The 14,408-nt window shown below is 43.6% G+C and overlaps 1 protein-coding gene across 1 annotated transcript in view; it reads left to right on the top strand.

The window, feature by feature from the left end:
• Nucleotides 1–14,408, top strand: part of TMEM132C (transmembrane protein 132C) — a 404,239-nt gene that overhangs the window by 217,947 nt on the left and 171,884 nt on the right. The window lies entirely within an intron of this gene.

Here is a 14,408-nt window from a genome sequence, read left to right as displayed (position 1 = left end):
AGCATGCAGTATTGAATAGGGATTATTCTGCCTTTACAAAATGGGATTTTGCTTAGAACATGGCTCTTCAAGGGTACATGAATCCTTTCAAACCAGCATACCTGTCTTTTTTTTTTTTCCAATCAAGAGAACTCTCTTTAGTATTTCTTATACAGCTGGTCTCTTGTTAACAAATTCTCTTAGCCTTTGTGTGTCTGCAAAAATTTTAATCTCTGCCTCACTTTTTTTTTTTTTTTAAAGGAAAGACAGAGAGAAGGAAGGAAGGAAGGAAGAAAGGGAAACATTTTTAAACATTTTCTTGTTTTATTGTATTCTGTTTCTCCGTTTTTGTTACATGGGCTGGGGCCGGGAATCGAACCGAGGTCCTCCGGCATAGCAGGCAAGCACTTTGCCCGCTGAGCCACCGCGGCCCGCCCCTCTGCCTCACTTTTGAAGGACAGTTTGGCTGTGTACAAAATTCTGAGCTGGAAGTCTTTGTCTTTCAGAATCTTTTAAAAAATATTTTTATTCACAAATCTTCACATACATACAGGTCATCTGTAGTATACAGTCATTGGCTCACAGTGCTATCATGTAATTATTTATTCATCACTGTGGTCATTTTTAAAACATTTGCATCACTCCAGAAAAAGAAGTAAAGAGAAAAAACTCGTACATACCATATCCCTTACCCCTGCTTCTCATTGACCACTAGTATTTCAATCTACACAATTTTTAACCTTTGTCCCCTCTATTATTATTTATTAGCCGTATTTTTTTTACTCCTCTGTTTGTACCCTGGATGAAATAAGCATCAGAAACAAGGTTTTCACAACCATACGCTCACACTGTAAAAGCTATATACTTATATAATTGTCTTCAAGAATCAAAATTACTGGTATAGAGAGCAACAGTTTCAGGTACTTCCTTCTAGCCACTCCGAAAATCATAAATAAAAAGAGAAATTTGTATAATACATAAGAATAGCCTCCAGGATAACCTCTTGACTCTGTTTGAAATCTTTCAGCGTACTGAGACTCCATTTTATATCATCTGTCTTCCCCCTTTAGGTCAAGAATACTTTCTCAATCCCATGCTGATAGGTCCCAGCTTCTCCCGGGAGTTCTGTCCCATGTTACCAGGGAGATATACACACCTGGGAATCATGTCCCATGTAGTGGGGAGGGCAGTGGGTTCACCTGCCGAATTGGCTTGGAGAGGTCACATCTGAGCAACAAGAGAGGTTCTCTGGGGGTGACTCTTAGATGTAATTATCAGTTGGCTTAGCTTTTCCTTTTCTGGAATAATTTTCATAGGGGCATACCCCAAGATTGAGGGCCCAGCTTATTCAGTTTGTTGTCCCCAGTGCTTGTGAGAATATCTGCTCTTCCCCAGGTGGGGAAACTTAATATCAGCTCCTTTCTCCCCAGTCCCCCAAGGGGACTTTGGAAATACTTTTTTTGTTCTGTCTAGACTACTCTGGGATATATTGGGAACATATATATATATATAATATATATATTATATATATATAATCACACTAACCTTTACAGACCAAGAAGATCTCACACCCTATTCAAGGTTCCATGCAATTATGGTGTTCAACTAAACTGATCATCCATGTTAAATTAGATAATGTGCTATGAAAATATGAATTTTGCAGCAGATAAACATCTCTCCCTTTAGTCTCACAAAGAAGTTGAAATTTTAACATATAAACCATATCATCCTTTACCCTGTATTCTGATTTACCTTAGTTCTGTCCATATCAGCTTCATTCATATCTCTACTCGAATTCAGATCCCTTCTTTTTTTAAACTTTTTTAACAGATGCAATATGGGGTAATGCTGACTTTCATAGTTTCAGTGCTCTCGCTCAGAGTCTCAGGTGTCACAAAAATACCTGAAGTTTCAGGGAACAGCAGGTTATACACAAATAACTCAGTATCTGAGAACTTAGTAATAACAGTTTCAACTCCAGAATATATGTGTTTGCTCTAAGAGCTTACAATCTAGGACCCTTTACAATAGGCCCCAAACTGATAACCCATGTTCTCGACTTCAGTTCACTGAGTTTATGTATTATGTAATCCACATGAGTGAGACATGATGACATTTGTCTTTTTGTTTCTGATATTTCATTCAACGTACAGTCCTTAAGGTTTGTTTGCTTAATTGCATACCTCACAACGTCTCACAACTTCATTCCATCTTACCACTGCTCAGTAGTCTATTGTATGTATATACCACAGTTCTCACTTCCACTCCTCAGTCGTGTACCCTTTGGCCACCTCCATTCATAGCAAATCATGAACACTGCTGCCAGAAACACCAATGCGTAAATGTCCATTCGTGTCCCCACACTCATTTCCCCCAGGTATATGCTGCGCATATGGCAAACCTACCTGTAGCCTCCTGTGGATCCCCCATACTGCCCTCCAAGGGGCTGTATCTTCTCAGCTTTCCTACTGACAGTGAACAGGTACATCTCTTTCTCCACATTTTCTCTACACTTATTTCTCTCTGTCCATTTTTAAACAGTTTTATTCACACATTATCTAATCCAGCCTAAGTGTATATAGACATGCCTTCACCATCATGATCTATGTGAAGACATTTCCTTTTCTTCTGCAGATAATCCATACCCCTCCCTTATAACTGCCCCTCCACTTGTTGACATTTAGTTTTGGCATAATGCCTTTGTGACATTCAGTGGAAGCATGTTACAATGTCACCGTTGACTATAGATCCTAGCTTGCATTAATTGTACATTTTCCTGTACATCCAATCCTTTTTACAACACCTTACAATGTTGATATTCATTTGTTCTCTTATGCAAAAATGTTTCTTTATTTGTGCATTTAATCACTATCATTGTCCATTGTAGGCATTCCTAAGTTATATCATCTCAGTCTTTCTCCTCTATCTTTCCTTCTGGTGTCATGTGTCTCCTTCAACATACATTCAGCTTCATTCAGTTTACTTATATTATTGTAATATCATCAGACCATATTGGGCCATCCATCTCTGGAAAAAAAAATTTTTTTTGCATGGGCAAGCACTGGAAATCAAACCTGGATCTCTGGCATGGCAAGCAAGAACTCTGCCTGCTGAGCCATGGTGGCCTCCCCCACCTCTGAATTTTTACAGTCAGTCCTGTTGCATGTTCTGTATTCCCTTATCACCAAAGCCCAATCTGAATCCTGTTTCTATTTCCTGGTAACCTATGTTCTTAAGTTTTACTCTCAAAGTTCACTCATTAATAGTAGTTTATATTAGTGAGACCATACAGTATTTGTCCTTTTATATTTATTCCTGTCCTTTGAAGTGTTTTCTACAAGAAAGCATGTTGAATTTTGTCAAATGCCATTTCTGTGTCAATTGAGATGAACATGCGGTTTTGCCACCTCGACTTATTGATGTGGTGTATTACATTAATTGATTTTCTTATGTTGAATCAGTTTTGCATACCTGGACTAAATCCCACTTGGTCATGGTGTTTCATTCTTTTAATGTGCTACTCTATTCAATTTGCAAGTATTTTATTGAAAAATTTTGTGTGTATAGTAATTAAAAAGATTGGTCTGTAATTTTCTTTTCTTGTAGTATCTTTGTTTGACTTTGGTATTAGGGTGATGTTGGCTTCATAGAATGAATTTGGTAGCTTTCAGTCCTTTTCCATTTTTTTTAAGAGTTTAAGCAGAATTGGTAATATTTTTTTCTTGACTACTTGGTAAAATTTACATGAGAAGCTGTCTGGTCCTTGACTTTTCTTTTTTGGGGGGCTTCTTGATGACTGATCCAGTCTCTTTACATGTGATTGTTTTGTTGAGGTCGTCTGTTTCTCTTGAGTCAGTGTTGGTAGTTCATGTCTTCCAGGAAATTGCCCATTTCATCTATGTTGTCTAGTTTATAAGCTTATAGTTGCTCATAGTACCCTCTCATTACCTCCTTTATCTCTACAGGGTCAGTGGTTATGTCCCTTCTTCCATTTCTGATTTTATTAGTTTGCATCCTCTCTCTTTTTTGTCTCTCTAGCTAAGGGTCCATCCATTTTATTAATTCTCTCAAAGAACCAACTTCTGAGTTTTGTTGGTTTTCTCTATTGTTTTAATGTTCTCAATTTCATTTATTTCTACTCTAACCTTCGATATTTCTTCCCCCTTGTTTGCTTTTTTTCCTCTAGTTCTTCCAAGAGAACAGTTAATTCCTTGATTTTTGCTCTTTCTTCTTTTTAAATGTAGGCATTTAAGGCAGTAAATTTCCCTCTCAACACTTCCTCCACTGTTGCATTTTCATTTTCATTTGCCTCAAGATATTTACTGATTTCTCTTGTAATTTCTTCCTTGACCCACTGGTTGTTTAAGAGCATATTGTTTAGCCTCCAGATGTTTCTGAATTTTCTGGTCTTCTGCCTGTTAGTGAATTCCAGTTTCATTCCATTTTGACCTGAGAAAGCATTGTGTATAATTTCAATATTTTTAAGTTTATTGAGATTTTGCTTTGTGACCCAGAATATGATCTGTCCTTGAGAATGATCTGGAGCACTTGAGAAAAATGTGTACCCTGCAGTTTTGGGGTGTTATGTTTTGGAACTGTTGGTTAAGTCTAGTTCATTTATTGTGTTATTCAAAATCTGTTTCTTTGTTGATCCTCTGTGTAGATGTTCTGTCCATTGAAGAGAGCAGGGAATTGAAGTCTCCAACTATTATGATAGAGATGCCTACTTCTCCCCTCAGTGTTGTCCGTGCTTTATGGACTCTGACTCAGTGCATAAACAGTTATGATTATGTCTTCTCATTTAATTGTTCCTTTTATTAATACATAGTGTCTTCTTTGTCTCTTTTAATTGTTTTACATTTGAAGTTTAATGTGTCTGATTTTAGTATAGCTACCCTTACTATTTTCTGGTTGTTGTTCACATGAAATATCTTTTCCCAACCTTTCACTTTCAACCTAATTTTGTCCTTGGGTCTAAAACGAATATCCTGTAGACAGCATATAGATGCGTCCTGTTTTTTAATCCATTCTGCAAGTCTGTGTCTTTTGATTGGGAACTTTAATCCATTAACTTTTAATGTTATGACTGTGAATGCAGTACTTTTTCCTGCCATTTTGTCTGTTAGATTTTATATGTCATATCTAATTTTTTTCTTTTTTTTATCTTTACTGATAGTGTTCATCTCTACAGTATTCTGTACACCTACTTTTCCTGCCTTTTCCTGTCTGCCTGTAGTGCTCCCTTTAGTATTTTTTATAGAGCTGGTCTCTTAGTCACAAACTCTCTCACTGACTGTTTGTCTGTAAATATTTTAAACTCACCCTCATATTTGAAAGACAGTTTTGCTGGGTATAGAATTCTTGGTTAGCAGCTTTTCTGTTTCAGAATCTTAAATATATCATACTACTTTCCTTCTTGCCTCCATGGTTTCTGCTGAGAAGTCCATTTATAGTCTTATAGAGCTTCCCTTGTATGTGATGGATTTCTTTAATCTTGCTGCTTTCAAAATTCTCTCTTTGTCTTTCAGATTTGACAGTCTGATTAGTAAGTATTATGGAGTAGGTCTATTTGGATGTATTCTGTTTGGGGTACACTGCGCTTCTTGGGTCTGTAATTTTATGTCTTTCATAAGAGATGGGAAATTTTCGGTGATTATTGCCTCTATTAGTCTTTCTCTTCCTTTTTCCCTCTCTTATCCTTCTGGGACACCCATAACATGTATATTTATGCACTTGATGTTGTCATTCAGTTCCCTGAGATCTTGCTCGTATTTTTTCATTCTTTTCCCTATATTTTCTTTTGTGTGTCAGATTTCAGATGTGCAGTCCTCTAGTTCACTAATCCTTTCTTCTGCCTCTTCACAGTTATTGTTATAGGTCTCCTTTTTTTTTCATCTCTTGTATTGTGGCTTTCATTCATATAAGTTCTGTGATTTGGTTTTTTCTTTTTTTCAAACTTTTGAATTTTTCTTTCTGTTCACCCATTGTCTTCTTTATATCCTCCCTCAACTTGTGGTTTGGATTTTTTTATGAGATTTTGCATGTCTGTTTGAACATCAGGGTTGGTTTATTCCTTCAACTGAGCCATATCTTTGATTTTCTTGGTGTGATTACTAATTTTTTTACTGATGAATAGGCATTTGAGATCCTTAATTAGTTTATTCTGGAGGTTGTTTTCACTCTTTACCTAGGATTTTCTTGTTGGATGGCTTTGTTCTTTGACATTCACTTCAACGTACTCTAGGCCTCTAGCTTAGGTTCAGAGTTTTTCAGTTCTTGTTTTTCTGTTTCTTGCCCTGCCTATATGGAGCCTCTTTTTTTTTTTTGAGGAGGGTCTCCTCAGATGTTATCAACCCGAGTCAGGCTTTCCCAGACCAGATAGGCCCACATCTTAGGAGGAGAGAGTAGCTGGTATCAGGTTTCCTTGAGGGTAAGACCCAGCAGGTTGTCAGACACTCCTGTGAAGCCTCTAGAGTCTGTGCTTTTCCTGTCCTGCCCAGCATGTGGTGCTTGTCTGCCCACAGAGTCCCATCATTGTAAAGCGATGTGGTGCCTTTAATTTCAACAAACTTTCCCTGCCAGGGTTATGGTTGAGACTGAGGCTGAAATCATAGGCAGGCTGTGATTACTTCTGTTTTCCAGTCCCTGGGACCTGAATTCCCTGAAGGGGGACCTCTGCTTCAGCTGGGACCTGCTCCCCTTTTCTTGAAGAAGATAAACCCTTTAAGGAATTGTCCCGATTTGCCTGACTATTTTCTCTCTCAGGCATGCTTTAATTCTGCCCTTGGCTGGGACAATGCTGGAGCCTGAGAGTGCTTGCAGTTCTTTCTAATGAGCTTAAGGAGTAAAAAAAAAAAAAAAAAAAAATGCTTTTCAGAGCTGAACTGTTCCCTGAGTTTGCCAGTCAAGAAATTGAGTTGATACATGACTCTGTATATCCCCAGGCTCTGTATGCCCTTTTCTTGTGGTCCAGCCCTTTCCCACAATTTTGTGCAACTCAAAAGGACTCTGGTTTTCTTTTCTTTTTTTTTTTCTCCTTTCAGCTCCACCCCCTCTCTGCTGGGCCAAAAATTCCTGGTTCCTTTAATGCTTATTCCATGTTTATCTGTGCTCAGGGCCTGTTTTTAGTAGTCAGAATTTATTAATTAATTCTGCAATTGGAGCTTGGTTGAGCTTATTCCTTGCTAGTAGGAAAGTCTGTCTCCTTTCTCCTCTGGGAACCAACCTGCTGTGCCTGTCAGGGAGGGGCATCAGCCTCCATGGCTTGGGAGACTTACAGTTCTCTGTGGGGTCTGAGCCATTCACCCATACTAAAGTGGTGTACAGTGTGTGTCCAGTCACTGATGTATCCCCAACAGTTGTTCCGTACTGTTCCTGGCTGTTTACTAGCTGCTCTGGAGGGCAAACTACATTCCACACCTCACTATGCTGCCGTCTTGCCCTACCTCTCTTTCAGAATCTTAAATATATCATACCGCTGTCTTCTCACCTCCATGGTGCCTGTTATGTAGTCCAAACTCAGTCTTATGTGGTGGTTGTCCTGTATGTAGTAGATCACTTTTCTCTTGCCACTTTCAGGATTTTCTGCTTCTCATCAACACTTGACAGACTGATTAGTATGTGTCTTGAAATAGGTGTATTGGGATTTATTCTCTTTGGGGTTCATTGGTATTCTTTGATTTGCATATTTATGTCTTATATAAATGTTGGGAAGTTTTCCCCCATTATCTCCTCAGCTAATCTTCATAACCCTTTACTCTTCCCTTCTCCTTCTGGGACTGATGTTTCTTATATTTGTGTGCTTCATGTTGTCCATCATTTCCCTTAGATCCAATTTAAATTTTTCCATCTTTTTTGCCATTTGTTCTTTGATGTGTTGGAAATCAATTGTCCTATCCTCTAATTTGCTTATTCTTTTTTCTACTTCTTCAAATCTACTGCTGTGTGTCTCTAGTATATATTTTATTTGATCTGCTGTATCTTGCATTCTGTGATACCTGCTGTGCTGGTTTGAAAGGATGCATGCCCCCTAGAAAATCCATGTTTTAACCTAAATCCCATTTTGTAAAGGCAGAATGATCCCTATTCAATACTGTATTGTTTGAATCTGTAATTAAATCATCTCCCTGGAATTGTGATTTAATCAAGAGTGATTGTTAAGCTGGGTTAGGTGATGACATGTCTCCACCCAGTTGAGTGGGTCTTGATTAATTTCTGAAGTCCTGTAAAAGAGAAAACATTTTGGAGATAGGAGATTCGGAGAGAGCAGAGAATGCTGCAGCACCACAAAGCAGAGAGTCCACGAGCCAGTGACCTTTGGAGATGAAGAAGGAAAATGCCTCCCGAGGAGCTTCATGAAACATGAAGCCAGGAGAAGAAGCTAGCAGATGATGCCGTGTTTACCATGTGCCCTTCTAGGTGAGAGAGGAACCCTAACCGTGTTCACCATGTACCTTTCCAAATGAGAGAGAAACTCTGACTATGTTTGCCATGTGCCTTCTCACTTGAGAGAGAAACCCTAACTTCATCGGCCTTCTTGAACCAAGGTATCTTTCCCTGGATGCCTTAGATTGGACATTTCTGTAGACTTGTTTTAATTGGGATATTTTCTTAGCCTTGGGACTGTAAACTGCAACTGATTAAATTCCCTTTTTAAAAAGCCATTCTGTTTCTGGTATATTGCATTCTGGCAGCTAGAAACTAGAACACCTGCTATTTATTTTTTCACTTTCTTCTTTATGCTCTTCTAGTGTCTTTTTTATCTCCTTTATGTCATTAGCAACCCCATTGAATTCATTTAGTAGAATAGTATGAGCCTCTTTGATTAGTTGTTCCAAAGTCTGTCTCTCCTCCAGGTTTAGGTGTGGGGCTGGTGCCAGGTAGCATGGGGTACAGGGTGCAGGATTGAGAGGAGGGCAGCGTAGGAGCCCTAGGGGCAGCTTAGGCAGGCCTCAGAGAGCAGGGGCAGGGTGTGCCATGTGGGACATGGAGGCAGGGCATGACAGAAGGCAGCTGCGGGGACTGCAACAGGAGCTTGGTGCACAGGAGTGGCAGGGCATGGTGTATGTGTGTGTGCAAGGTGCAGGGGGTTCCGGGACGCCAGTGTGTGCGTGTGCAGGGCACAGGTAGAGGCAGAACACAGATGTGCATGTGCATGCGTGTGCAGGGCATGGGTGCCTGGGTCGTGGGGTTGGAGTAGGGATGCTTGCGGTGCAGGGGGCGGGGCTTGAGTACATGGGGCACAGGGGGATGGTGTGCTGGTCTCCGGAAAGTGTGGTGCACATAAGTGAAGCACGTTCAAGAAGCACAGCTTAGCTCACTTCCTAGTCCCATCTTCCCATCCGTGCACTCCTGAAGGCTCCCCGCCTCCATTTTGAAAGTGGTGCATTAGGCTGTTTGCATTAGTGGCTGGTCTCCAGTTCTCTGCATCTCAGTTCCTCAGCTTTTTCATCCAGGGCCTCCCTGTGTGGCATAGAAGACCCTCCCAGTTCACTTGCACCCTGGAATTGCTGTCCTGGTTGTTTTTCCGCCACTTCTTTGCCTGTCGTTGGAGCAGGGGTGAACTCGGCCTCTTCTGTTCCAACGTCTTCCCAGAAGTCTCCCACTATCAGGAGTCATTGTACCTTACAGATGTGCTGAAGATTTACAGATGAAATAAACAGAAAGCAAAACTCCCCGAGGAACTCTGCCATCAGCTATGGTTACTAACACCTGGGCAACACGTTCAGTCCACCTGTGTGGCCAGTGTCCTCCTGGAAGCAGAGTGGCTGCGGCTGCCCCTGCTCCTGAGGAGCATGCAGCCCAGGTGGGAGGTAGACCTGAAGGTCCCGATGGGTGGGTGCTCTTGGAGCAGTTGGAGTGTGGTAGGTAGGGTGGACAGATGTGAGCCTGGGCAGTGCTCTGAGAGGACATCAGAGAAGACTTTGGGCATCAGTGGTGATTTGGGGGCTCCTAGAGGGACCACACATCACCTCCTGCCAGGTATGACATTCTGACTCCTTTAACTTGGCTAGGATCACATCTTCTGGCTCCTGGATGCATTGGCAGAGAAAAGATTCTGGACAGGTAGGCAAGGCAGTGGTCAGCCTGTGGACTGTTCCTGAGAAAGGTCCCAGGGCTGGAAATGCCCCAGTGGCTGCACCATACCCCATAGCAAGAAAGAGCATCTAGGGCAGCGATGGCTTCAGCCATTTGTAGTGACTGTAACCAGCCAAGGTGCCAGTGAGCCGTGAGTGGCCTCGTCCTCTTCAGTAACTCCCAGGCTCCAGTGGGGGCCCCTTTTCTGGTGACCTCTGCTTCAGGGAAGGGCTTGGGGTTCCGAGCCCAAGCTGAGCTGCTGTCTTCCTGTAAAGAGAAAACACAGTGCTTCCCTCCTGGTCCTTTTCCCCAAGGGTTTCTTCTTCAGTCCCACTTAGGCAGTCGCGGAGCGTTTAGAAGGCCGCATCAGTCACAGCCTGGGATAATCGCTGTGCCATTATCTCGAGCGCTGTTGAAACACGATGGGTAAAAGGCCTCTCGTCATTCAGAAGCCATGGCCTTGAGCCAAAATGGCCCCATTAACTTTCAAGGTCTTACTTTTGATGCCCTCCTCCTTTAAATCATAATTTCTTTTAAAGGAAACGAGGAGAAGTTGAAAGCTGTCATTGACTTCAGTACAGCAGTTTTCTTGAATCTGAAGATGCATTATCTATGCATGAGGCTTTGGGCATTTTTCTGACGAGAGTCTGATGTACAGTTTTTAGAGTCAAGAAAATTCTCCTTCCTATGACTCACCAGTAAGGATTTCAAGATGCAGACAGGGAGCATTTGCACAGCCAGAAGCTGCCGGTCTTGCTGGTATGGCCCTCCGACTCCTCCCTGTGCCTGGTCCCTGCTCGATTCTGCCACGGCCCACTTTGTGTGACGGGGCCTCGCTCTGCACGTCTGTAAGGTGGACCCTGGGGTGGGCTCCTGAAGCCTGTCGGGTCCTGAACTTGAGCATCTTGGATCTTTCTATGTTGGCATGTTCTTAGTTCAGTGCATGAAAATCACAGTGGAGATAGCACGGGCAACATTTATTATGTGTTTACTGTGTGCTACGATATCCTTTTATTGATCCCCTCAAAGCACGCTGAGGTGGTTTCTATCATTCTTTCCATCACATGGATGATGAAATGAAGCCCAGACGCTGACGCGGCTCACAGAGGAGCACACAGCTAGTACTTGTCAGAGCTCGCGCTCACACAGGCCTGACATCAGCTCGCATGTGATGCCGGCATCTGTTGTCATGTAGCAAGTCACCCAGAAGCTTAGGGACATAAAACAAAAGCAGTGATCCTTTTATGATCTTGCATGCTTTATGGGGGCCAGGAATTCAGGAGGGCCTTGGCTGGAGTCTCTTGTGGTTGCAGACAGACAGACAGGCATGGCTGGAGCTGGAGCTAGAACAGCTAGAAGTCTCCTAGGCTTCTCGACCACCCCCTGTCCTCCCCCCCCCATCCTTCTTCCCCTCTCCCTTCCCCCTCCTTCCTCCCCTTCCCCCTCGCTGGGAGTCACTGTCCTCTCCATGTGCCCTGTCCCTGTGTGTAGTTGGGCTCCCTCAGGGCGGTCAGACTCTTTACTCAGCAGTTCAGGGTCCCAAGGGCAAGCGAGCCCGCTGGACAAATCCGAGTCCCCTTCAGTGATGTGGCATGGGCGCCACACCCTCACGGAAAGGAGCACTGGTCGAAATAGTCACATAAACTCTGGCAGTTTTGAAGGGAAGGGGCGCATACCCCAGCTCACCTCTGTCGGTGCCGCCTGCGTGATCCCGTCCTCCCACACCGTGTCCGGTGTTCATCACCAGTCTGCGGAGCCTGGCGCCCTGGGTAACCTTGGCCACCCCAAGTGTTTCCTTCCCGTCAGCCACAGTGTTTGTGTCATGTTAGTATCAGGCCTAGGCCAGGGCCGCCAGAGCCCGGGGTGACTGCCGTGAGCTGTGACCCCTGGGGACGCTGAGCCTCAGTCCTGGCGCCTGCTCTGGCTGCCGGCAAGGGGCCCTGTCTTCCCCTGGGGCCGAGAGCTGGGGGCGGCCGCTTCTGAATCCACACATGGTACCAAGTGCCCCAAGTCGGAAGCCAAAAAGAAAAGCAGGCCACGCAAGGATGCCCAGGTCCTGGTGATGTCCCGGCAGGCCTGGGATGATTCCTGCCTAGTCTGTGTTCCCGCTTTTGCCGCTTTCCCCCTAAATCCGTTAGAGCTGAGTTTTCTGATTCTTACAGCCCCAGATCTCCCTGTTGACCCCCGGGTATCGGAGCCCTGGACAGCCCATCTCCCTGTTCCGTTTTTATTCCATCTCTGCAAACCTCACCCGGAGAATTCATTGCACTTGAGAAACGTCAGAGCACACTGGAGAGGAGAGCTGAGTGATAATGAGATTTTAGGAGGAAGAGAAGAAACCAGAGCTCTGGCGATTAGGTGCGGAGGTCTGTGCAGGCTACCTCTTTCTGGGAGCCCAGACCCTCCCCGCAGCTTGGTCTTTCCGATGAGAATCCCACAGCCCTGCTGCCGAGGCAGTGCCAAGGGTTGCATTTCCCTGGCTCCCTGCTCAGGAAATGCTCCAAAATGTCAGTTAGGAATCTTTGAAATTTTTGTGTGTATAACAGATATGACTAACAGATGCTGCTGGTTTCTTTCTTGGGCTGTTTTTTTGTTTTTTCTTTTAACATTTTTTATTGTGAAATATACAAAAAAGCAATACATTTTAACAAGTCGTTCTAGAACAAATCTCAAAGTTTGCTATGGGTTACACTTCTACAACTTCAAGTTTTTCCTTTAAGTTGCTGTAAGACACTGGAGGCTAAAAAGAAATACCAATATGATATTCCCTGACACAACTCCTCCCTCTCATATGGTCCTTCTGCCAATCTTTAGGGATATTTTGGCAATGACTGTTCTAACAACTTCTTCTTGTTGAGAAGGGGTGTTGACACTTTGGGGTATGGGGATGCAATGCAGCTGGTTGATGTTCTGGAGAGCCTGGCCGCTCTGCATGTCAGGACTTATCTGTCCTAGGAACCGTCTGGAGCTTTTAGGTTTCTGAAAAATAAACTTAGTGCCTGACACTTTTATAATTTCAGATGGCAGCCTGGGTATTCTTTAGGGTTGACAGGAATGGTTTTGGTTGCAGCTTGACATGTCATGGCAGTTATCAATATATTAGCTGAAGCTTGTGTAAGAGTCATCTCCAGAATAGCCTCTCAGCTCTATTTGAACTGTCTTAGCCACTGATAACTTATTTTGTTAAAATTTTCCCACCTCTAGTCAGGGTAGCATTGTCAATCCCATGGTGCCAGGGCCAGGCTCATCCCTGGGAGTCACCTCCCACGCCACCAGGGAGACTTTCACCCATGGATGTCCTGTCCCACGTAGGGGGCAGAGCAATGATTTCACTTGCAGAGTTGGGCTAAGACAGAGAGAAGCCACATCTGAGCAACAAAAGAGATCCTCCAGAAGTAACTCTTAGACATGCCTATAGGTAGGCTAAGCTTCTCTGCCCCCTACATAGGCTTCATGAGAGCAAGCCTCGAGATCGAGGGCTTGCCCTACTGACTTGGGTGTTTGAGACAGTATCAGAAGTTTCCCCAGTGAGAAAGTTTAATAGTTTGATATTTTTCTGCCATCTCTCGAGGGACTTTGCCAATACTTTTTAATCATCTCTTTTGGGCTGCTATTTGGGGATGACAGCTCAGCCAGTAATCCTAACTAATCAGATTGTTTAAACGTTTTATATGTTTTGAGAGGTGTGTAAGCAATCTCCCATTGATAGCTTAGTGATAAAGTGAGCAGACGCTCCGAGAAGCGTGTTTTGCAGGAGAAAGGGGCTCCCGGGACTCTGCACGTTTTACTGAAGGTGCCGTATTGTTGATAGGAAATCCACTGCGGATGGGGAGCTGGGGACATTAGCACACTGTTGGGGGAGTGGGGATAGCCCCCCAGACATGGCTTTTCCTGGCTCCATGCCTCCAGATGCAGAGTATTGTCTGATTTGGACACTCGCCATAGACAGAGGTCTATCTGTTGTGCACCACTGGCCCGTGCCGGCAACCCTGCTCTGTCAGTGGCCGAGTATCTGTCCTCTGGGGGACTGATAACAGGTTTCCTGCTAACAGTAGATGCAGGGGACAGGAGTGGTCCTGCAGCATGGGCCACCCGGATTCAGGCACATTTCTTGCCTCTCTTTGTTTTGTAGACAATATTGTCGACATTTCTGTGTGAATGTCTTCCCCATTAAAACTCCTCCTCCTCAGTTCCAGGTGTTTGGCCTGCTTGCTTCCTAAAATTCTTTTTGTCTGCTTATTTATATCCATTAAGCACTTTCTGAAGCCTGATATGCACACGGGAAAGTGCACGGGCACTTCAGCCTTTGTGAATTGTGCCCCAGAACCCAGGGCACGAGATAGGATGTTGGC

This window comes from Tamandua tetradactyla, chromosome 5 (genome assembly GCF_023851605.1).
Source record: "Tamandua tetradactyla isolate mTamTet1 chromosome 5, mTamTet1.pri, whole genome shotgun sequence".
NCBI lineage: Eukaryota > Metazoa > Chordata > Mammalia > Pilosa > Myrmecophagidae > Tamandua > Tamandua tetradactyla.
The sequence above is the reverse complement of the archived record's forward strand: the minus strand, read 5'-3'. Positions and strand labels throughout refer to the sequence as shown.